The sequence below is a fragment of the Pleurodeles waltl genome, chromosome 1_1 (assembly GCF_031143425.1).
Source record: "Pleurodeles waltl isolate 20211129_DDA chromosome 1_1, aPleWal1.hap1.20221129, whole genome shotgun sequence".
Lineage (NCBI taxonomy): Eukaryota > Metazoa > Chordata > Amphibia > Caudata > Salamandridae > Pleurodeles > Pleurodeles waltl.
Window position 1 is genome coordinate 697,833,508 of NC_090436.1, and position 25,363 is coordinate 697,858,870.

Below are 25,363 nucleotides of genomic sequence, written 5' to 3' on the forward strand. Positions count from 1 at the left end.
GTTCAGTGTATGCGTGTTATATTGTCAATATTTGTCGTGCTATTGGCGATGCAAAGGATTGTGGGGTATGTGTGTGCATGTTTTATAGTGTTGTGGATGTATGTCAGGTGTGTGGCTTTCAAAGATGCCAATGTGTGCTTTTGTTGTTGGTGGGTCCCATTATTGGCCGTGGTGGTCCGTACCGCCAGTGGTCGCTTAGCATTCACTATCCACCACGCTGATTTGTGCTTCATTATTTGGTGGGTTGAGGATTTGTCTGCATGGCAGTGGCAGGGTGGGTAGAGGTTGCAGGATTTTTGGAGGTTTGTATTTTTGGCATCATTATTCGACGGTATGTAGCCTACTGCCACTGGCGGTCTTCTGTTCACTGTCGCCATGGCGGTCAGCAGTGATTCCCGCCAAGTTCATAATGAGGGCCTTTGTTTTTGTTGAATCACACAAGTAAGTTAAAAACTATTGTATAAGGGTGTTGTTTGTTTGCTTGGGCATTGTTGGAAATGGCCTTTCTGCAGGGTCATCACCAGACTTTTTGCCTTCTTCCTCCTCTTCTTCTGTCCTCATTTTTGCTGGCTTTAGGACTCTGCAAACTTTACCACTGCTAACCAGTGCTAAAGTGCATATACTCTCTCCTTAAAACTTGGTGACATTGGATCATACCCAATTGGGCTATTTAATTTACTTATAAGCCCCTATTATAGTGCACTATGTGTGCCCAGGACCTGTAGTTTAGAGGCTACTAATGGGCCTGCATCACTGATTGTGCCACCCACTTAAGTAGCCCTTTAACCTTGTTTCAGGCCTGCCTTTGCAAGGCCTGTGTATGCAGTTTCACTGCCAATTCGACTTGGCGTTTAAAAGTACCTGCCAAGCCTAAAACTCCCCCTTCTCTGCATGTAAGTCACCCAAAGGTGTGCCCTAGGTGTCCCCTAGGGCAGAGTGCTGTGTAGGTGAAAGGCAGGACATGTACCTGTGTAGTTTACACGTCCTGGTAGTGTAAAACTTCTAAAATCGTTTTTACACTACTGTGAGGCCTGCTCCCTTCATAGGCTAACATTGGGGCTGCCCTCATACATTGTTTGAGTGGTAGCTGCTGATCTGAAAGGAGTTGGAAAGTCATATTTAGTGTGGCCACAGTGGTGATGCAAAATGCTGCTGACTGGTGAAGTTGGATTTAATATTACTATTTTAGAAATGCCACTTTGAGAAAATGAGCATTTTTCTGCACTTAAATCTTTCTGCGCCTTACAATCCACTTCTGGCTGGGTTTAGTTGACAGCTCCTTATGCATTCACTCAGACACATCCAAACACAGGATACTCAGCCTCACTTGCATACATCTACATTTTGAATGTGTCTAAGTTAAACCTGACTGCTCAGTGCCAAGCTACCAGAGGGTGGGCACATGATAATTTGGATTGTGTGTGACTTACCCTGACCAGAGTGAGGGTCCTTGCTTTGACAGGGGGTAACCTGACTGCCAACCAAAGTCCCCATTTCTAACAGGCTTGTACTAGTATTTCTTTGTACTTTAGTTTGATTTTGAAATGTTTTAGTCTGGGTGGCCTGGAGTTTTAGTATAGGGCTTGTTATTATTTATTTTCCTTTTCACTAATTTTTCACATTTTGGAAAGGCCAATTGTTGTACAGCTCAGTAACTTTTCTACATGTTTGTAGCACTTGCAATATCATTTTAGTATGTGGTCTAGATTGCAAAGGGCTAGCTGGCCAGTAGGAGCCAGCTCTAGTAGTCATCAGTGTATGAAAAAATTGTTTCAGTGGAATATGTCTTTAAAACTTTGTTTAGGGCAGTGATGGCATCGGAATAATTAAAAATGTTGTCTTTTTGCTTGAATTTTATGTTTTTTTTGTGCAAAAAGTGAATACGTTCTGGGGTAATATTTGATGGTATAGGAGGATATGTGTTGTTTTTATATTAAATTTTTATAGCTCACATAAGTTTCATGCTTTGCATTGCTAAATTAATGTTGGTCACATTTCTTCAGTGTTACCACCACTATGCCTCCTTATGGCCAGAGTATGTGTGTGTGGTTGTCATCATCCACCATTTCTCTTTGTTGCTAATGCAGTATGTCCAGTGGTAATTTTCTGTCCATTTGCTTGTACTTGTTCTTATTTCTCCATGCCTCCTTGTTCGCAGTTGTTGTTTGACCATGTGACTGGCACCCATTTTGTCCATCCAGCCAGTGTCCCTCTGCAATAGGATCACATGTGTGCTTCTTTGTTCTCCTTTCTCCTTGTTGTTGTTCGTTTAACCATAAGGTTGGCAGACATTTTGTGCATGCAGCCAGTGTGCCTTTGCTATAGGCTTGCATGTTTTCTTTGTTTCCATGCATCCTTGCTCCTTGTTGTTGTTGTTTGACCATGTGACTGGTGGCCATTTTGTCCATCCTGTCAGTGTCCCTTTGCCATAAGCTTGCTTGTGTTCTTAGTTCCCCATATCTGCTTGCTCCTTGTTGTTGTTGTTTCACCATGTGGGTGATGGACATTATGTCCCCATCATGACGGTGGCGGTCTCACCGCCGACGGGCCGGTAGTGGAAACCACCACATTATGAGTGTGGCGGGTTGGCCTCTGCCAACCCACCACATCCCTGCCTGTACTGCTAGGGTCGTTGGACAGCTTGACTGGAGATTAGTATCTCTGACCAGGCGGTCCACTGAAGACTGCCAGCACCATCACGAGTTGGCTTTCTACCAGGGTTTCCACAGTGGTAGGCTACCGGTGACAGGACATTTATTTCCTGTCACCGGCAGACAACTCCCCCAACCTCCCCCTGCGATACCAATACCCCCTTCTTCCATACCAGAACCTCCAACCCCCTTCCAGTACAGCATCCCTCACCCGCCATCTCTCATCCCCTCATATGCGCATATGCGCACACAAACCCCCCCACCCTCCCATCCCCCTAGCCATATTCATGCACACGCACCCACAACATCCACCCACCACCTTCCCCGCATACAGGCACATGCATACACAACACCCACACATACCCTGCCTACACTCATTCACCAACACTTACATGCACGCATTCACTCACATGCATCCATACACACATTCACTCACACGCATCCATACACACATTCACTCATAATCATCCATATTTGCATTCACAAAAACATTCCAACACGCACTCACTACAACAATCATACACGCATTCAAACACCCATAAACACATGCATTCAAACACGCATCCAAACACTCATACACACATGCATGCACACTTACATTCACACTCACAAACAACACACACTCACACACACACACAACACCCCCACCCTTCAACCCCCTTCCCCTGCCAGATGATTGACTTAACTTGTCCGGTGAGGAGGTCGTCCGGCAGGGAACGGAACAGGTGCTTCCGCCTCCGGCAGCAACCAGCCATCAGGACACTGCCAGGCCATATTACAGGTCACAATACAGCTGGTGGAGCCCTTTTGGTGGGACGGGGCCGGTAATGGAACCGTCCCTTGCGCCTCCGACCACCAGCACGACTACTGGAGCATTTCCACCCAAATTAAGGCAGAAATCCTCCAGTACTCGTAATATGGTGGTCAGAAGACCACCAGCACTGGAAGTCTTCTGGTGCCCGTGGCTTTGGCGGTCTTCTGAAAAGACCCCCGAAGTAATAATCAGGGCCTATGTCCTTTTAGCCAATGTCACTTTGCCATAGGCTTAAATGTGTTCTTTGTTCCCCATGCCATCTTGTTCAGTATTACTGTTGTTTGACCATCTGGCCACTGGCCATTTTGTCCATCCAGCCATTGTCCGTTGCCATAGGCTTCTACATAACCTTTGTTTGCCATGCTTCTTTGCTCCTAGTCATTGTCATTTGACCATGTGGCTGGCTAGAAGCCATTTTGTCCATCCAGCCAGTGTCCCTTGCCATAGTCTTGCATGTGTTCTTTGTTTGCCATGCCTCGTTGCTCCTTGTTGTTGTTTGACCATGTGGCTGGCATCCATTTTGTCCATCCAGCCAGTGTCCCTTGCCATACGCTTGCGTGTACTTTGTTTGCAATGACTCCTTGTTCCTTTTTGTTGCTGTTTGACCATGTGGCTGGCTGGCAGCCATTTTGTGCATGCAGCCAGTGTCTCTTACCAAAGGCTTGCATGTGTTTTTTGTTTGCCCTGCCTCATTGCTCTTTGTTGTTGTTATTTTACTTTGTTGCTGGCAGCCATTTTGTCCATCCAGCCAGTGTCCCTTTACCAAAGGCTTGCATGTGTTATTTGTTTACCATGCCTCCCTGCTCCTTGTTGTTGTTGTTTGACCATATATCTGGCTGGCAGTCATTTTGTGCATACAGCCACTGTGTCCTTGCCATAGGCTTACATACAAACATTGTTAATAATTGATCATTTGCTTTTTAAGTTTCTATTTTATTTTTTTATTTTAATTAACATTTCAATTTATTATTTTAATTTTAATTTCATTTTTTATTTTATGTTTCATTGGAGTTGGAGTTGCAGTTGGAGTTTGCATAAGTGGTAGTGGTATCTTCTGACTTCCCTTTTAGCTTGCTAACCAGCTACTACAACCTACCACCCCGTTAAGATGCCACAGTGGGAAAAACCCTACAGTATAAAGACTTCCTAACTTAATCTACTCAGGTAAGATTTTGAAGTGACTTTGTTTAGTTAGTAATTAACTCCTACTGAAGAAGATGTTGTCTGTGTGTACTAGGTTTTTGTAGGCAAAATAGGCAATGGCAATCCTCCCCAAGTGGTCAATATATAGTTGCAGAGGACAATAGATCAAGGGTATAAGTAAATGGAATACACTTTTTTAAGCAGATTAAAAACAGACTACACTAAAAGAGAGAAGTGCAAACTAAAATACCAAAATAAAGATTTGAGGTGCAAATGAAGTAAAAACAAAACCCCTCTTCATTATTTACAAATGGAAAACCCTCCCCAAAACATCAAAAAAAAAAACAAAGTACACCCCATCTCCCTCCACACCCTCTCCACCCACAAGTCCCTCCCACCAAATCAACATTTTTAAAAAAACTACTTAGAAGAGGGCGCTGTCAATATGGGTCCGTAGCTGATCTAGGGTCTGTTCAATGCTGGCAAGCCGGCTCTTCATGCTGTCCATCCTTTGCAGGATGTGGTTAGGCAATGCCCTGTTGGAGCAGGAAGATGCAGCATCAGATGCAGTCAGAGACCCTGACTGCTGGTGGTGGCACTGGCGATGTACTGCCTGGGAGGTTGGGGGCTGGCGTGCTGCTCTGCTGGGTCCTGGGTCCAAGGCAGTTGTTTCGGCTTCTTCCTCATCCAGGACAAGCAGCCACCGAGATTCGGCATGAATGTTCCTCTGCCTCTGCTGCCACAGACAGGCCACTATCTCCTGCAGTGTTGGTAGTGACCTTTGAGCAGGAGAAGGTATATTGAGAAAAAGAAGAATAAGAAAGACAAACTGTAAATAATGCATTGAACAAACACTTCTTCAAAAGTAGTTAGTAGGTGGCACGATAGCACTACATTCCTGGTCCCCTAGTGACATCGGAATTTGATGTGATCATGATTAGGAGTGTCACAGGGCCAGTTTTATTTGATTACCTACTCATGCCTCACATAAAAAAATACTGATTGTCTGGTAGAAAAGAAATAAGGCAGAATAACAGCATATTACAAAAAACAGTGATTTCATTTTTCTTCTTCTCAAGTCTTTTCTAGTACCTAGACAGACACATTTATTAGAAAAATAAAATAGAATTACCTCTCATTTATGATGAGTAGGGCAATATGCACTATGGAGTACAAGTTGTTCTGCCAAATTATTGGAAGCATGCCAGCCAGCGCTTTGAGTACTTTGCTACTATCTGCAGCTTAATTTCTATCCTGACTCCAAAGAGGCAGATGAATAAATGAGATACGCTATACATGTCATGTAGAAAATTAGGTTATATTATTCGGTCTGCTGTAAGTAAATGGAGGGGGGAAATGATACGCTGCACTACAGGGAAAGGAATGGGCTATATAGAGTGTAGTTGGCACATTTGTCATAGAGTGTCCCTTACGCCAAACTTAAAATCAAATCGGGCACTTACCAGTTCTGACTTACTCACTGGCATCACCCACCCTCACAAATTATTTCCAACAAGTTCATTTGCTGGGCAGTAAGGAAAGGGGTCTTGACTTATTCTACTGCAGAGTAAGGCAGAGAGATTAGGCAGGTAAGTAGAGCTTTTGCGACAGAGGAATAGAGGGGCATCACTGATCATTGATTCATCATGTGCTTAAGTTTGAGCTTATTCAGTCACCATATGGTAAAAGTCTAAAGAGAAAATTCTGAAGAGGCATAAAATAAATCTGTTATGCAAGGACTGCACTGCACTTCTTCGGTCATGGGTGGTGAAATGCCATAGGCAGGGAGGGGGTCATAAATGATGATGGGATACATAGATGCCTCACTTAACAAATTTAGTGAATCAAGGGATTGGAACACAAATTAAAATACCACCCTCTTTTAACCATTGCTTTGATAACCATAAATTATAAAGCACAAAGTAAGCAAAGTAGGTAAGCAGCATGCTCCTCAACAGAAGTGCTCCCTTCTTTATTTACCCAAGCAATTATTCAACCATTGTTTCATTCTTCCTACTATATTCATCTATAGCCACCATGAATTAAGCTTAACTTTCTCTCATCCAGTCTTTCACCCAAATTCACAAATCTTTATCCATCCATTCAGTACCCACTGTCCACACTTTTTTCAATCATCCTTTCACCCATCCATCCATTTACTCAATACTCACACATGCATCCTTTTTAATCCACCCACAAATCCTTTCCTCTTACTCTGTTCACCTATACTTTCTTTTAACCTTCTGTTCTTGTATGTTTCCATCAAGCCATCATTTGTAGCATACATTATTTGTTATTTTGCTGAGTAACAGATAGAAGAGGCCATAAGTAACACAACCACCACTGTAGCTGTAATGGGGGGGTTCATGAATATGATCTCCTCAACGCCCTTGTAGCTAGTAATACTAATGGTCAATAAGCAAGCAATGTGACTTGCCATCACCCGTCCCTGCCGCCGCGACTTCCCCTGATCCATCTACTCCTGCAGCAGAGGAACTTGAGCTGGTCGGTGTGGCTTGAAAAAAGACAGTATGCAGTTTTTAGATGCCAGGTACACTTCCCCTTCTTAATGTTTTTAATCAAACAAATACAACAACAATACACCATTACAGTTCAGCTAGCACTGCAGTATCTTCTATCAAAAATATCACTCTGGGATTTTTGTTAGAATGTTAAAAGAAATTCTGGTAGTCAAGCCAACCAAAAGCTTTGCATGATGGAGGGACAGAGCTGTAGCCTATGATGATGATGACCCTGAATCACTGAAGCACATTGAAGGGGTGGAATACAAAATGGCAATAAAAGACAGAAAAAAGTAATGCAGAAATACCAGGAATTAAACAAAACTTGGATAGGAGAAAGGGAGACAGTAGAAAAAAATAAACAAGACAAAATTAAAAGTAGTATAAAAGAGAGGAGAGGTAAAAGTTATAATAATATTTAATAATAGGACTTTCCGGGATGGGCAGAACCATCACCATTGGTGGTGGTGGTCGGTGCCCCCCTAGCTCCTGCCATACCCACCTGTGTAGTGCCTTTCTTTTTGCCCTTGGGTGCTGATGTAAGAAATAAAGAAAACAAAAAAAATGCATAAGTGGTACAATTAATCTCCCAAAAAATATTATATAACAGGCAAAAGCAATAACATTGTTCTTAAATCAGATCACCTATGGTACTAGTGTGATCAACTACAGTTTAGTTGGCCATACTGCTAAAATCCCTATTCCTAATTTCCTTAACAAAAACTACATTTGGAACTAATGCATTGCAACAAATGATCTTTGATTCTGTTCTCATTTCTTAACCCCCTTGACAGACCAACTCAATCCCCATTTTTTGCAATGCAAAGAAACATACTCACATCACTGTGAAATAGCTTGACACTGTACGAGCTACATAAAGTCACAGAGAATGCTAATTCACTGATATCACTCATTCACTATAAAGACAGCAGGACAGAGGAGTCTGTAACGTAATGACTTCTTAATTATTAAACCAAAGCGAGTGCCTACAGGTGCAATGATATAACGCTGAGCACCTGCCTAGCTCTAACGGGATCACATAATAAATAATGTTCCTAACGTAAACTAAATATAACTTACCTCTGACAGCAAGCTGCGTGCATGCTATTTGGAAAACAAAGCTAACATTGTAGAACAAAAATACAATAATATAATGCTCACCAAGCCCCGGAATCTCAATACCTATCAGGTTGAGCTGGTACTGGTCATGGTCAATTCTATCTGCCTAGCAGTGTGTCAGCTGGTGGGTGGTGCGCTGGACCTGGGTGGTAGGCCTGACACACTGACACACCCTAGCCCAATGCAACTGATGCTCCCGCAGGGGATAATCACTGCCAGTCCTGCCGTCTGCTGCCAGCATAGAGGGGAGGTGGCGCTGCACATAAAAGACCAGTGCTGCCACCTCCTCCTCATTAAAGATTGGCCAGGGCTGCATCCCTTGACCCACAAGGTAGGTGACTACTGGCTGTTTGAGAGGGGCTTCATGTTGCTGCTCTCTTGATTGCTTAGCAAAAAGGGGGAACCCTTTAACTCAACCCAGCCTAGGGTAAATAAAGCATCAACAAAACAAGCATTGGCGGGTAGAGACAGATTTAACCTAAGTTATAAGCACAGTCTTGAATTCTGTTACTATTGAGTTTATTTCTTACTCAGAATTATTTCAAAACCAATTATAATAGTCAAAAAACGATAGGGAAATTAGAAAAATGAAAAGACTTGTATACAATACAGTGACTGAAAACACATAACAAATTGTACTATACTATATTAGAATTCAAGACTGTGCTTATAACTTAGGTTAAATCTGTCTCTACCCGCCAATGCTTGTTTTGTTGATGCTCTCTTGATTGCTGGCACTCCCCTGCTTTGCCATAATGCTGAGTGAAGAAGAAAATAATTTGTAGGGAGAAAAAAAGGAATAAATAAACAAAAATACAAAAAGTCACAAAAAACACATTTTGTTTTTAAATATAAAATTACGGAGGAACAAATAGAGGCTTTAATAAAATAAATAATAATGAGGGGTTGATTAATTAGGAGTGTGTAGGATTGCAAAGATAAATTGGGGATTTAAAAAACAGGCCTCAGCACAATAAGCAGAGCAAAAAAATGAAATGACTGCTCCCATGCGAAGCGTGTTGCGGCCATTCTCGCGTGATTTTGAATGCAAGTCTGTTATTTCTATTACATTTGACTTCAAATGCAACATGAATGGGTGCGATAGAGAACTCCGCTCACTCGCAGAACTCCGCGTAGTAGCAGAGGTTTTTTCTACTTAGCGAAGTTCCACACAGCATGACTCCACGCACTATGCCCAGGCCTAGTACAAAGTGCTGCTCGAGTCCAAAATCCACAAATTAACTCTATAGCAATGCTTGGAACCAGTGCATCTCCAACGACACCGATGCATTGCTGCTACTGCGAGGATCGAGGACACCGCTTAGCAGTCAATGCTGGTGAATATCATGCTCCTGCGAGCATTGGGAACACTGCATTGCCAACTGCACAATATATCACCTTCATTCCAGACACATCTCTGACTTTGTTCGGCTTGGAGTCGATGAATTACTTACATCAGCGGGATCAATACCAACGCATCCCCTCCTTTGCTTGTTGCATCTTGTGCTTGATGTTGGCGCAACTCTGAACCAAGGTACTGTTTTCAGCAGGCCAAGTCTGATCCCTGTATCCAACACATGCTCCATTCCGGTTGGCCTGACTTTTTAGTGTGACAACAAAGCCCCTGTTGGCCCTTTATCCTTCTAAGCACTGCAACTAAGTTTATTCTTTAAAAATGCATATCTCAAGTTCTACTAATTGTAATTTTTCATTTTGGTTTTGTTTTTTTCATTAAATTAAGCTCTGTTTGTCTAACCAGGTGTTGTATTTTTTTATAATATTTTCACTGTTTTACTGTTTGAAGTGTTGCACAATTACTTAACACATTGCCTCCTAAGTTAAACCTGACTGCTCTTCTTCCAAACTACCAGGAGGCGAGCACAGGTTAATTTAGAGTGTGATGGTGACTTACCTGACTAGGATTGTAGTTCCTGCTTGGAGGGGTTGCATATCTCTGCCAACCAGACACCCAATTTCCAGCACCAGCATGGAAGGTGTTCCCATAGTCCAGATTGCTTGTGAGCAGAGGATGCACAATGGTTTTGTGGTTGCTGATTGGGAGCCTTTTGTAAATCTTCCTCAGCATCTTCAGGGTTTGGAAACATAATTTGGGCTGTCATATCAAGTTTTCTATTGATGATAATTCTGATGTTTTTAGTGTGGTAAATAAGGGTGGGTGTTGGTCCTAGTTATGTTAATCACCAGGTGGAGTCCCAGGTAGATGTGCTTTTCTTGAAAATCACAATTTTAGTCTTGTTGGTGTTCAGTTTTAGGCAGTTGGTCTTCATCCAGTAGGTGGTTGCAGTAATGCAGGCATTGAACTTGATCCAGGTACTGGGTGTCTTAACTTAGACTCCCAATCTAAACGTAGACTTTAGATCTAAACTTAAACTACAGGTCTAAAGTTACACTTCAGGTCTAAGTTTACCTTTGTGGATCGGGCCCTAAGGCAATAAGCAATGGATTGTCCTGAGTTTTTTCTCTGACCTGACCCTACTCACAGCTGACTTGATGCAACACAGCTAAAGAGAGTATTCACTTTTTAAATTCCCCATAGATTATGTGGGGGTGATACGCACCTGAAGAATCCCTATTTCTAATGCTACTTGTTGACTGACTGCTACCCTGTGGAACAAGAATGATTATAGTTCCCCATATGACCACTTTACACACCCCTCTTCTTACAAATGTATATATTTATTTTAAATTCCAGAGGCCATTCCTAATTCCTGTGTAACTACAGCAGACACCTTATTTGCTTATATTATTTCATAATACGTAATGACATTACAGGGCAAAAGAACAGACGACATATGATTAAATGGCAACCCATGTTGCGGTGAAGAAGAATGACCATGCTTCCACTGGTTTGGCCACACCATATGCATGGCACTGACTATGTAGAAGGCAAGCCTCCACATACCTGTTCTCTGCTGAACACAAGGCGGCATGTATAAATCCCCCCTCATTTGTATGATTAGGAGTGATATAGAGCATTAAAGAAAGAAGAAAAAAACGATGGTGACAAAAGGGAAAAGAAGTAAAAAATGCAGATTGATAGTCAGAAATGGGACAAAGCTAGACAATAACAGAGATAGAAGTCAAAAATAGGGAAAAGAGAAAGAAATGTTGAAAGAAGTGGGCTAGAGAAAGGGAGCATCTGAGGAGAGGGCAGAGTCACAATTGAATTGTCCAAAATAAGAGGGTGAACACAAAAGAGAGATTTTGCTGGGATTGTTTGAATTAAAGTCTCGGTTTACCATCATCAAGGGTAAACCCCCACTGCCTTATTCCTTTTCAGGTCAATGGATCTTTGATGTTGATGGAGGTTACTCAGGATCTGCACTTCATTTTAAATCATCCCAATGTCTAAACTGTATCAGTCAATAGAGAGAGTTTGGTATGAGTTAAAGGGTTTTATTGTTCAAATCATCTTTATTAAAGGCACAAGTCAAATTTTATGAATATCAGTCATTTGTTTTATCAAATATTTATAATAAAAAATAAGCACTCAATAAATTATAATAAAATGCATTAAATGAGTTTCATGAAGGAAAACATCCCTATTCTAGGTATGTGAAGGAATCAAAGGTGTCAGTTCAGAAACTCACATAGAGTTCTGAAGTTCGAGAGAAATCTTTAAGATTAAAGCTTTGATTTCTAAGTCAGCTCATGAAGCAAAGTCTAAGAAACTCAGTAGAGTCTCAGATCAATGTGAAACAGGGTGTAGAAGGGTAGTGAGGAAAATGATGACAATAGTTAACCTGCTTTAGGAACACGCATTATTATAGACAGAAGAAAATAGTATTGAAATCCTGTGTAGTTTCACCTTTCTCCAATTGACCAATCAGCTTCTGATGCGTCCTTAGGAACAAGTTCACTCCCCATCTTCTGAGAGGAAAACAATATTCTTCAGACAGCAACTTCTAAGAGCACAGTGCTGACTTATCATCTAATAACTTTATATGAGTTCACATGATTAATCCTCCCATTCAAGTCTAGATCCCTGTGTGTGAACCTTCATACCAAACCGTCCGAATAATAATACCATTCATTAGCTAACAGTGATCTTTTGTAGGAGAAACATCTATATAAACAAGAAGAAACCCTGCTGCACAACAGCCATTCATTGTGAAAACAAGTCTTTTTTCAAAAGGTCAAGTTAAATGATGAATCTACAATTTCTTAGCTTTTTACATTTACTATGGCAGTGCCGCAGCTTTGCAGGCCTAGTAGTTTAAGTATGATTGCCTCCGCAATTTTGCATTAAATCCACATTTTGAGCATCACTAGCTTTGCACATTTCACTAAGAGCATTTGAAAGAAAGGGAAGTACACAAAGATCATAAGAAAAGTATAGAGAAAAGTAAAAACAAGATTTTACAATAGTTGGGGAATTATATAACAAGAGGAAAAACTGAGGAAAAAGATTGAGGATTGGGAAGATAAAAAAAAGAACTGGCGGAGACTGAGACATTCAGGGCAAAAAGCATGAGAGGAAAGTGTTAAGAGGTATGTGGAAATGGAGCGATTGGCTTAACCATTTGATATTTTAAGTTTACCATTATATGTAACCTTTCCTGTTTTTTTTTGCTTTTTTCAGAACCAGCCACAAAAGCCTGAATTGCCAGAAAGACGACAATGCATGCACTGGATGCACACCAAATTATTATTAGAAAGCAAGCTATGCACAAAATAAACTCTCGTTGACCCCTCTATTCACAACAGCTGAATGAGTGTCTTGTTATTTACAAAATGTTCATTATGTTCCCTTTGCCTTGATGATTGCAAAAAAAAAATACTGCAATGCGGGTCTGCTAGTGTTTCTTGGCACAGACTCGTCCCAACTCATTAAAACAAGCTTAAACACCCTTTTTTTTAGTGCATAATGTATTTTGGCACCATGCCGTTGAAGCCAATATTTGAGCCAGAAGGCACTTACTCTATGTCTTTTCTTGCTTCAGAAAGTAATCAGTTCTTGAAATAAATGTAATGTCTCTGCAGAAGAGAAAGAGTCTTACCCTGCCCTGGCTGTGTGTGTGCTCGAATGATGAAGCTTTCCATTTACTTCACAGCTGCCTCCTCCAAGCTGGTGTTTAGCCAAGACACTGTACCCTTTGAGACCCGAGTGAAATGATAAACACGCAATCGCCTGCGGCACGGACCACATATATTATCACGCCATATCCTGCATCTAACACAGGCCACAATGTGTGCAAAGCTTCAGCCTCGACAAATGAGCTTAACAGGCAGCAGAATGAACTAGAAATAATTTCCAGAGGTATGTGAGCAGCTGACTTATTGATACTGTGTCACACTGCTGAAATTACTTCAGAACGTTTGTGACTGAAAACTGGCCAATGGTGGCCCTCTAACGTGAATTCAGGAAACAAATAAATATTTCTATCAGCTATTCCAGTTTGGGCAGCCAGCTTCTCTAGCTATGGCAGTTAGAGTTTTATAGCTCTTCAGAAAAAGGTTTTGGTTGCGAAGTGAGTCACGCTTTTGGCTGTCTGTTTCGTGGGTACGTAGTTCTGTTTTAGTAGCTCTGCTGCTGCACAGAAAAAACATTTACTATAAGTCCTGGTCTCAGCAAATTGAGACTCCCACTTGCGTGAAATTAGAACCAGCTGTAAGGACCCGGCTATCAGGCCAAAAACCTGCAATGCGTGTTAGACAAAACATGTAGTGAGGAAGCGAATAGCAATAAATCCAAGAAAATGTGACGAAGTACTGAATAACTTCAAGATTTAGACCGTGTGCGATGGCCTTAATACGGTGTTAAAACATACTGTGCAACATATGCATCAGAAGTCTCAAAGTACCACGAAGTATACTATTAATTAAACCCTTTAATTCTTAGACCTCATTCAAGCATAATATTTAAACTTTACATTTTAATTTTTTATCATTATGCAACAATTGTTATATTCTCTACACATTTAAATGTCTCATTTGCAAACAAATTCCAATATGAAACTAGATCTACTGGAAGTGAAAGTGTATGTTGCGATAATCTCAAATGTAATTCAAGGGACTCGTTTCACAAAGGAAACTATACACGTGTACATATACTCATCTATACTCCTAAACATAGGTGTATTTCTCCACGTTTTGCTTTTGACCATTTCTAAGTGAAGATTTACACCCAGTTGTAGACTTCAGTCTGCCCACCCCCTCCAATGAGGGGTTCCACCCTAATACAATTGTATTTATAGATGTAAAATAATTTCACAACCATGCTATAGACGCCATAAGGTGGTGTCTGCCACTGGGGCGGAAACCTTTCCAGTGGAGATGGGAATCTCTGCCATAGATATGGAGAGTACCACTAACTAGGTGGAGATTTCCCTACACAAACGTATAGGGAAAATTCTTAAAGTTTATTGTTCTTAAAAAAAAACGTTATTAGTTAACTGTATAACATTAATATATACTAATTCAACATATGTATTGATAACTTGGAATAAATGATTCTCAAACTCGATTTTATAGCACATTATTCCATCAACCTAAATATTTATACAAATAATATTTTATTTAAACTATTTTAATTAGATATAGAAATATTATTTGAATCCATAATTTAAAAAATACTCACCCTAACAAACATTTTTATTTTTATTTAATGTTTTGCAAACTTGAGGAAAAGCTAAATATTTACTTCATAAAACATTTTAGTTTTTCCTTAAAAATGTTAAAGGTTTAATGCAATTTTCAAAATTATGTTTATTATTAAGTTAACAAAATAATTATATCAGTTATATATAATTTTAATTACTTAGAGTAAATATATATTTTTAATTTCCTGCCACCACTTTTTTCTCCCGGAGTGTGCAGCCAGTGGTTGCCCATATTTGGTGCTTGATGTATTTTAAGACTGGGCTCCAGTACATTTACACGTTATGAACCCTTTTGAATGGTAGTAGTTTTGAAATATAGTTTGTGAACTGCAATGATCTCACTTATATTATTTTGTATCTATGTGTGTATTAGCATGTCCCGCCCAACCCCCCTTCCTAAATTTCCATAAACCCCTCACATTTAGGATTTGATTGTGTTTTTCTACCCATCAGTTTATTTACAGTTTTGTGAACAGAAGACAACAGCAATTTGCCATCCATAGCAGAGAAGCCTTTTCATCATACGGTAAACTAGTTTTTTTGAGACCCACCTGGATCCCCTCTCTATAGTCTGTCTCCTTTCCACTCTGCATCCTTTGGCCACCTATAATGAGCTGCCTGTTGGCGTCAAAACATTTGTTGTGGGTCACAATCGATGGTATGATTCCCATTTGCCTATTTTTTTCCCATTTTGTGGGACAACCCACCCCAACTCCCACCACTTTCTTGGCCAAAGTGAACTAATACATGTATTTTTTCCAGTCCTCAATGTCTGGAGGCCCTCTAGTGCCCATCCCCTGGTGATGTTTTGTTTTTCCAAACTTAGGCCAAGAGCTGTCCACATTTTCTGAACTGTCAGGATGTCACTTCCTTCTCATATGTTCAGCACATATGTCTTGTCAGAGGCATCAGGTTCCACTCCTCCCACAGGGGTCACATAGTTTGTGGTCTTTGTCCTATCTGTCTGTATCACTTGACAAGCCCATATGGTGTGAAAGAAGGTCCCCACCTGACCACAATCTTGCAGACATATTTGCGAGTCACTTCTCCCCATCTTGAATAAGGAAGCCCTAGAGTGGTATGAGCAATGTAGAATGCAGAACTGGATGAGTCTAAAATGGGATTTCATTTCAACCTCCCTAGGGTTCTCATCGTCTCCTCCCATGTCCCATCATAAAGCTCCCTAATATCTCCCTCCCAGTTCACCAGTTTTTGCAGGGTGTCTAGGGAGTTCTATTTTTTTTTTATGCACCAACAAAATGACTTTTTTATGCAGAGGGTCCTTTAGCAGCCAATTCTCTAGCAATGCGGATTCTGACAATTCCATGCTGTTCTTTAAATGATAGGCCAAGGTATGCCTGACCTGCAAATAGTGAAAAGTCGCATTATCCTCCAGTTGAAACTCCCTCATAATCGGCTCCAGGGGAACTTCATTTCCCCAGTCCATAGGTCATCTAGATAGGAGATGCTTAGAAGATCCCACTTTTAAAAGCCCTTCAGTCTCCCAATGTCTACCAGTGACCAGAATTTCAAAACAACGGAGGGTTGATCAGAAGTCACTGACCTTAAATCTTGACCCAGCAGGAGCAATGCATGGAGGAGTGTCCAACCATGCGCCTCCATGCCCAAGAAGGCAACTGAGGAACCCTCTGTCACAAGGACCACAAAAGGGAATGGGGGAGATGGAGAAAAAACAAATGTGGCCAACCACTAACACACGTTGCAATACCTACTCTTTTCTCAACTCCTTCCTTGCAGGCTTCAGCTTCTGATGCTGTGTGCACAGTTGCAATACACGGAATGTTAGCAATGCACCATTGTACACGATTGGTAATATGCTCTTGTTTTATCATGCACACTTCTCAAACACACTGCTCATACCATGCAGATTCTGCTTCTAACATGTATCAATTATAGTCAATCTTTATGTGCTTTTCATGAACCACGTAGTCTCCTTCAACCATGCACTCTGCTCATATTCTTACACAAGGTTCATGTATACTTGGTTATTGTGTCCTGAATGTGGAAACACATTTTGAGATAATCACTAAGTGAATTCTGAAAGAAACTCCAAATCTCAACAATGTATATAAGAAGGTCTTTAGTCCTTAAACTTGTACTGAATTTCAGCCTCTTACAATATCATAGTCTTTAGTGATTTTAGTCTTTCAGAGTCTCACAATGTTTTTTATACGTTCTTACAACTATTCAAACATGCCAACTAGCTTTGCAGTTCAGATTCTGGTCCTTAGCACTCTCAAGTCGATTATTCTTCTGAAGAGCATACGCACATGCCAGATAAATCTTTCAATTACTTCTTCTACTTGATTCATTTAAGTCTTGATACCGAGTTCAAAATAAAGCTCCTGTTGCAATGACAAATTAAATTATTTTCCCCTGGTGAAGGTGAGGTACTGCTCAACACAGCAGGTAAGTATCACCGATTACAGCAGCTCTCAACACCGATTGCCAGGAAGTAGGCATGATGTTTGGGTATGGCTTTTATAGGCTTGCAGCTCAAAATGGCAACTGAGATGTGCAAATATCCTGAGGCCTCGGCTGGAAGATTTGGCATGTTCTAGAATGTTCCAGGATATTCTAGAATGTTCTAACATATTCTAGAGCGTTCCAACATTGCGCCATCTAACTGGATAGTGAGGAGACTCAGCGCTACTACTCTGCTACTCATAATTCTCCTGGGGCTCACTATACATTTTAGAACTCATGCATTCAGATGATATAATGGACCTTGACACCTAGATATGGGTCCTCTAACATGTATTTCTTATTTTTCTTATACTTTGTATCAACATGCATGCAATTGTTGCATCCAGTTCTCTTTGTGGGGACCAATGTGACTGCTATTAGCAGGACCCCTTATGGGGAACGAGAGTGGGACTCGGTAATGTGGGTGCTCATGACAAAGATTCCCATAATGGATTTTCTTTGGTGAGTCTGCCAGCTCAGTCAAAGTAAGCCATCACCTCCCTCCCGATTGACATTATTGTCCTTGTGTGGGTGGGTAGTTTCTTCAGATAGCTCCTACATTAAAATTCAGCTAGGTAGCCTCTGTTGCCCATCATGTTTCTGTCTGTTCTCCCAACAGACTCGGGGGGTCATTCTGACCCCGGCGGGCGCTGCCCGCCGGGCGGAAACCGCCCAAACACCGCCCGCGGTCAAATGACCGCGGGGACCATTCTAACTTTCCCGCTGGGCCGGCGGGCGATCTTCAAAAGATCGCCCGCCGGCCCAGCGGGAAAGCCCCAGCAAAGATGAAGCCGGCTCCGAATGGAGCCGGCGGATTTGCTGGGGTGCGACGGGTGCAGTTGCACCCGTCGCGATTTTCAGTGTCTGCCAAGCAGGGAAATGGTGGCCCTGCCCAGCTTTGAGAGTGGCATTGCTCGACAATGTTGAACATCAACTCTAAGTCTCTCAAGAAGAGGGCACAGGTTTCATTCCAGAAAAAGCTTGGCATCATTTGTTACTTGGATACCCAGGTATCTAAACTCCTCCTTTGCCATCAGAATCCCACAGTCAGAAGTTTGGGCATCAGTGGGTATATATGTGATCTATGGCAATCTGAGTATTTGTCAAAGTTCCTCAGTATTTGCATTATTCATGACACCATTACTTCAGGGTATGCCATGTAGAGCAATACACTGTCTGCAAAGACAGCTGTTCTTTTGTCCCAAGCACTATCCCAGCTCATTCCCCTGATCAGCAGGTCCTGTCATGTCTAAGCAGCTAGTGACACCAGTGCTGAGGTGAAAATCATCAGTGATAATGGGCATCTCTGTCTGGTGCCCGTTCGCAATTTGAGTATATTGATTTCACTCTATTAACCCTGGCCAGCAGTCTTCTATAGAAAAGCCAGATAAGCTCCTTATGTTGTGCGCCACAGCCCAGTCTATTCAGGACGCAAACATGTAGACCCATTTATTTAATGCCATTGTGTCATCCAATAACATCACCAGTGGGCATTCACACATGCTCCCCATGCCACCCAGCACCCCATACAATCGTTGGAGGGATTTAGACCCTCATTATAAATGGGTGGGTGAATTGACTGGACTCCCCCCTTCCCAGAGTTACCAATACTGTGATATCCCTAACTTCAGAATTGGTAACAATCTGCCCCATTGCAAATTGGACCCTGGTAATCTACAAGGAAATTAATAATTTCTGCTGGAGTCAGTAATTCTAGATCTAATTCCCTAATAAATCCTCATTTTTCCATACTTTCGTATTCTATTTTAGCAGCCAAACCTTCCAAGTCAAAAAAAGATATCTGCTTTCCATAGCTCTCATAATTCTGATGGGGGTGATAACTGTTGTTACCGAATGTATGATGGAAAAAGGCATGAGCCACCATGCATGCCTGAACAACCCGGACGGAACAACGACAGCGTTGTTCCCACGAATGCCTTTACCACGCATGCCTTTACAATGTTTTTCTAGTAATGGCATGTGTGGAACGGCATGTGTGGTTTTCACATGCCATACCCCCACTGAAAATATGCAACTACCGACCCCCCAAGTCCCCTAAAAAATTAAATTATCCTGACCCGCCCTAAAATTAAAACAACCTCGAGCCCCCCACCCACCCCTTAAAAATACCTCAATATCCCCCACCCACCCTGAGCCCTGAAACCTACCCCGATCCCCTCACCCGCCCTAAAAACTGACCCCACCCCAAAAATAAAACTACCCCACTCCTGAAAACAAAATTACTCCCACCCCTCACCCAGCCCTAAAAATAAAACTACCCAGACTCCCCACGTGCCTTAAAAATATAACTACCCCAACCCCCCACCCAGCTTAAAAATAAAACTACCCTGACCCCACCCACAAAATAAAACTACCACGTCCCCCCGCCCACCACAAAAATAGAACTACCCGGACCCCCCTCTGCCCCTAAAAACTAGCCTGATACCCCCACCCACCCTGAGCCCTAAACTTTACCCCAACCACCCACCCACCCTAAAAACAACCGACACTACCCCTAAAAACCGAACTACCCCGACCCCCACCCCAAAAAACATACTACCCTGGACCCCCACCCACAAAAAACCAAACTACCCTGACCCCATCCCCCAAAAAACAAACTAACCCGATCCCCACCCCCAAAAACCAACAACCTCCATCCCCAAAAGCCAAACTACCCCGATCCCTCACCCTGACGTAGTCGTGTTCCGGATGTTCCCCGTTGTTACCGACCCCCAAGGTCATTAAAAAGCCACTCATACTGAAGACCTTTGTAGAAAATATTCCTCAGTTTCCCACCACCCCCCTTATCACTTCCACATGTACAATCAAAGTGTACATCTTCTCATGCAGATGTAGCTCACCATGTAAGGGAAATTCTTGCAGAACAAATGTAATAGAGGCAGAGGTCTCTGTCTACTATGCTATGTATTAAAACATGCAGTTTGTCAATAAAACATAAGGTGTTCAACAAGTACATCTCTTCCACAGTGTCTTATTTCCATGTGTGTATGGATCTGTCTTTTTGTGGTCAAAGTATAAGAACTGTGAAGCTGCACCCACGAACAACATTAGGTCTATCCTTTTCTAATGTTGTAACTTCTGTTATATTATTATTACACATGCTATCCAGTTCTATGTGTGACTCAACTACTGGGGACCCCGAGCCCCTTCCCAAGGTTTGCTCTTGGAGGGGGTACACAAACCATGCACTATTTCCAAAGTGGCTCATAACCATAGGTTTAAATTACTGAATCATCCTGCAGTCAGGAGGAATGAAAAGAAAAAGAAATAGACAGCCTCTTGAAAAAACATTTCAGCATAGGTGCACTTCAGAATTACCAGAGGTATTTGCTGTTGCCTTAGCTAAATGGAATCACACAATGCACAAAACACACTCAAGAATGTTCTAAACACCATCTTTTATTCCACTCAAAAAAAATTTAATCAATCACTCATGGGCCTTCGCTCACAGATATTTTAAGGGACTATGGCGGTCATTCTGACCCTGGTGGTAAAAACCGCCAGGGCCGTGGTCCGCGGGAGCACCGCCAACAGGCTGGCAGTGCTCCTTTGGGCATTCTGACCGTGGCGGTACAGCCGCGGCCAGAAACGGAAAATCGGCGGTGTACCGCCGGCTTTCCGCTGCCCAGGGGAATCCTCCATGGCGGCGCAGCTTGCTGCGCCGCCATGGGGATTCCGACCCCCATACCGCCATCCTGTTCCTGGCGGTTTCGGCCGCCAGGAACAGGATGGCGGTATGGGGTGTCGTGGGGCCCCTGGGGGACCCTACAGTGCCCATGCCCATGGCATGGGCACTGCAGGGGCCCCCGTAAGAGGGCCCCACTTAGAATTTCAGTGTCTGCTTAGCAGACACTGAAATTCGCGACGGGTGCTACTGCACCCGTCGCACCCCTTCCACTCCGCCGGCTCCATTCGGAGCCGGCTTCCTCGTGGAAGGGTGTTTCCCGCTGGGCTGGCGGGCGGCCTTTTGGCGGTCGCCCGCCAGCCCAGTGGGAAACCCAGAATGACCGCCGCGGTCTTTTGACCGCGGTACGGTCTACTGGCGGTTCCCGCTTGGCGGGCGGCTCCCGCCGCCCGCCAAGCTTGGAATCACCCCCTGTATGAACAAGCAATATTAAATATTAGATATTGTTCTGCAAGCCCATCTCTAGTGGCGCATTCATATCAACTAGGATTTAAACAGATGCTAGTTCAAAAGATCTTTCTGTTCCTTGTTCAACCACAGCACTAAGCATACTGAAATAAAGAAGGGCAACATTGCAGCTGAGATATAATCCCACAAAGATTTCAGCTAAGGATTTACCAGACAAACAACTTTTAATACTGGTGAACTAGGAATTAATGAATAAATTAAAGATTTATAGAGTGCACTGCTACTCCACTGAGTGTCTTGGTGCTGGGCCAGCAAAGGTACAAAAACGACAGTCCAGAGGCCACCCTAAACAAATACAAAGAGATTAATGTTTAGTGCCTTCCTAAACAATAATTCTTGATGTAGCCTGAAGAGAACCGGGAGGAAGGTTCCACTCCCTACTTGTAAGTACTGAGAATAATTATTCACCACATCTCACCCTGCAGAAACTCAGCACCAAAACCAGAAGAGCAGTAACAGAATGAACAATGCAAGTATGGATAGTAATGCCAGATTGGCTTAATTAAGTACTATCAACCCTGTCTATCTGATAGTAATGCCCAAATACAAGATGTCAACATGGTCCACTCTGGCAGTTTTCAGAGCATGGACAACCATCATATGGGTCACCTGAGGTAGAAGATCTTGGAATTTCCTGATGAATTTCAGCAAAGTGAAGCAGGTTCTGGCCGCAGATAGAATATGAGAGCGAGCTTATCGTCAATCTTAAAATCCAAGTTCTTGGGGACTGTGGTGAGTGGAGGGGAAGGCCCTTGGGCAAACCTGTGTTTATCGGGTACTCACTGACTTGCCTGAATAAATGGAACTCTCTTTTTTTCTGCACTGCATTGTAGATGACTCTCCCTTAGCCAATGCAGCATGTCTAACAAGCATGAGTAAAAGGTGATCTGCATGTCTTTAAAGGAAGAGTCAAAGTTAAGCAGCGCACTCATCTGCGTAAGAACTGATCACCACCCCACATGTTTCAAAGAGTTTAGCTAGTGTTGGACTAAGAGAGGAGCCCTGCAGCACGCAAAAAGCGAACTGCTTGCTAAACAAGGCATATGGAACCAGCCAAATGTCCTGCTCGTTCCCTCCCAGAAAATATTTTTGTAACCACTGCCAGGCCAGACTTTCAATGCCCAACTCTGTTGAGTACTCATACAGGATCTGCTGGGAAACAGAGTCAAATGCTGCTGAGAGATTGAGCAACGACAAAGCAGGTCCTTTGCCTTCATCAAGAGCAAACATAATCACCTCTGCAACCTCAAGCATTGAAGTTATTTTGCTATGATGTGGGTGAAAGCACCACTGTGTGGTAACAACAGTTATTATCCACCAAATAACTTCATAGCTGTTTGTTAACCAGGTTGGAAGGCAGAATGCTTACTCTGCTGACAAATTTTATTGTATTCAGTTGTAAGATCATGGGTGCACATTGCAACAGTTGACATGGTTTTATTGATTTCAGGTATGGGAGCAGCTATTCATTTTGCAAATTGAGACAACACATTTATTATCATGATCTTGTAGGCTTGTTGATACTTTTGGGCCAAATTATAAGTTTGGGGGTCAAAAGACAACCTGTTGCATAGGCTCTCATTATTCTAATGAGACTACTGGATTTTGAGCAGCAAGATCGTCCACAGTGTGGGGGACTGAGTCTGACCCACGGTGGATGACACTTGTCACTCCAAATCCGGACTTTGCTCAGGCTAACTAGCAGTGCCTCGTCTCTCCCAAGAGGCAGAGATGATTGGGCAGCCGAGCGCATGACATATTGGTACTTCTCAGGGACGTCGTGGTCACTCGAGTCACAATCAGTTCTCTCATACACAGTGCGGTCTCATATATAAATGACAATAAAGGCAGTATAAGTTTTAAAGATTGGTTTAATAAAACGACTGCATTTTGGATAGCAAAGCGTGAGCTGCAATAACCAGAACTACACAACACAACAATATTAAAATAGTGACGATGAGAGTGAAGCATAAGAATAATGCTATCATAGTGCCACTAGAAACGATGGACTATACCCTACCTAGATCATATTTCGAGCACAGCATGTTAACCTCTAATACTGCCTTTCAGGTTCCCCCGGGAGGACACCAACCCTCATACCTGAGCAGAGGCCTGTGATCTGCGTCACCATCTGCAGCAGAGCATTCAGCATACAGTTGTGGTTCCCTAGCTGGAATCTCCCTCTTGACGTGTAGTAGGACTCGAAAGTGTTTTTATAACTAACACAGCAGATGTTCTAAGAAAATGTCCCTACTTAAGGATGTGTATTTTCTACGAATGTTGGAGACTAAACTTCTACCATGTTTACCGGCAATGTACCAGATTGTAGCCTTGACTGAAGCACAGGGTGATCAAGAATGCATTGTTTGAGAACACAGTGCTGAACTAAGCAAAACAGTTTGATCGAAGAAATTAAAACAAGACCGTAAAACTGGTTATTGTAAAATTAATAGTGTGAAGCTGTATAAAATATATCTAGGTCAAGGTGCACAGCGGCCTAGTGTATTAAACTAACGTGCATGGAGCTATACTTAAAATGGCTACACAACAAACCAAAACTGTGATGGCAGTTGAACCTCCACACTCCTGGCAGTCCGACTGCCAGATCACAGCCCTGGTGGTCAAACTGCCAGGGGACCCCCACCACCGCCAGGATCATGGATCCCAGCGGGGTGGTGGTGGTCGGAGTCATGGTCAGACACGACAACGCTGAGTTCAGTGTTGATGTGCTGATTACAAGTCCTCTTTCCACCAGCCTTTTCTTGGCAGGGTTCCCGCCATGAAATGGCTGGTGGAAAGCCAGTGCTGGGGGCCCCTGCACTGCACATGCCATGCACATGAGCAGTGCATGCCAGCACCCTTAGAATGCAATGCAGAAAGTGCACATTCTGAGGGTGCTATTGTGCCACAGCATTGGCCTCTGAGGCCAATCCTGTGACACTGTTTCCGCCGGTCTAACTGTCCGAAACATCATAATATGACTTGGGGGGAGGCTCCCTGCAGCTTTGACAGTTGGATCATTCTCACTGCCAAAATCGTAATGCGGCCCTTAGTTTTTGTTATGTTTTATTAATATCAAGGTAAGATCAGACATCAAATACTACAAAAACCCAGGTATCTGACCACAAGGTAGACAGACTTCACGCTATGACTATCATGTCAGTGGTCACATCGGTTTGCAGTGCTAGCTAGCCTCAGCTGGGGATCCCACTGGGAGAAGCTCAGAGAAGTGGCTTTCAGCTTAGTACTATTTGTCATTTCCTAGAGAAAGCTGTAATACATTACAGCTGAGTGGCTATATTTGTAGTGAAAATAAGTATGCTGGGCAATCCACCTTAAGAAGCTTCAAACACAATTGGTAATTACTCCCTCTGCTAAAATTGTTCATAGTGCCTAGAAAAAGCTTTAGGCTGTCAGGATGTTCGGAATTTGTTAACCATATTAGAAATGATCTAGCTTCACTGATCATGACATCCATTGCTGCATTTCTTTTTGCATTCTGTGTGTTTACCACAGAATCATATTAACGGGCTAGCTGTCTAATTGGATTTCTAAATCATATTGAGGCAATGTCAGAGCCTTTGCTCCACGGTGTTAGAACTTCTATGCCTGTGGCTCTGGGATGTGCCTCCAGAGAACATTTCAGTATGACATTGATATTACATTGTCGAGCAGCTGTACAGGCCCATCGAGAAACTTAAGCCTAGTTGTACAGACTGCAGTCAGCCAACTTGTATTTTCCTCCCAGAAGGAGGGTGGGTGCATCTGCAGAGATTTGACTTTGGTGACACTGCATTCAGTCTATTCGCAGAGGTGCCCCATTCAGCTTC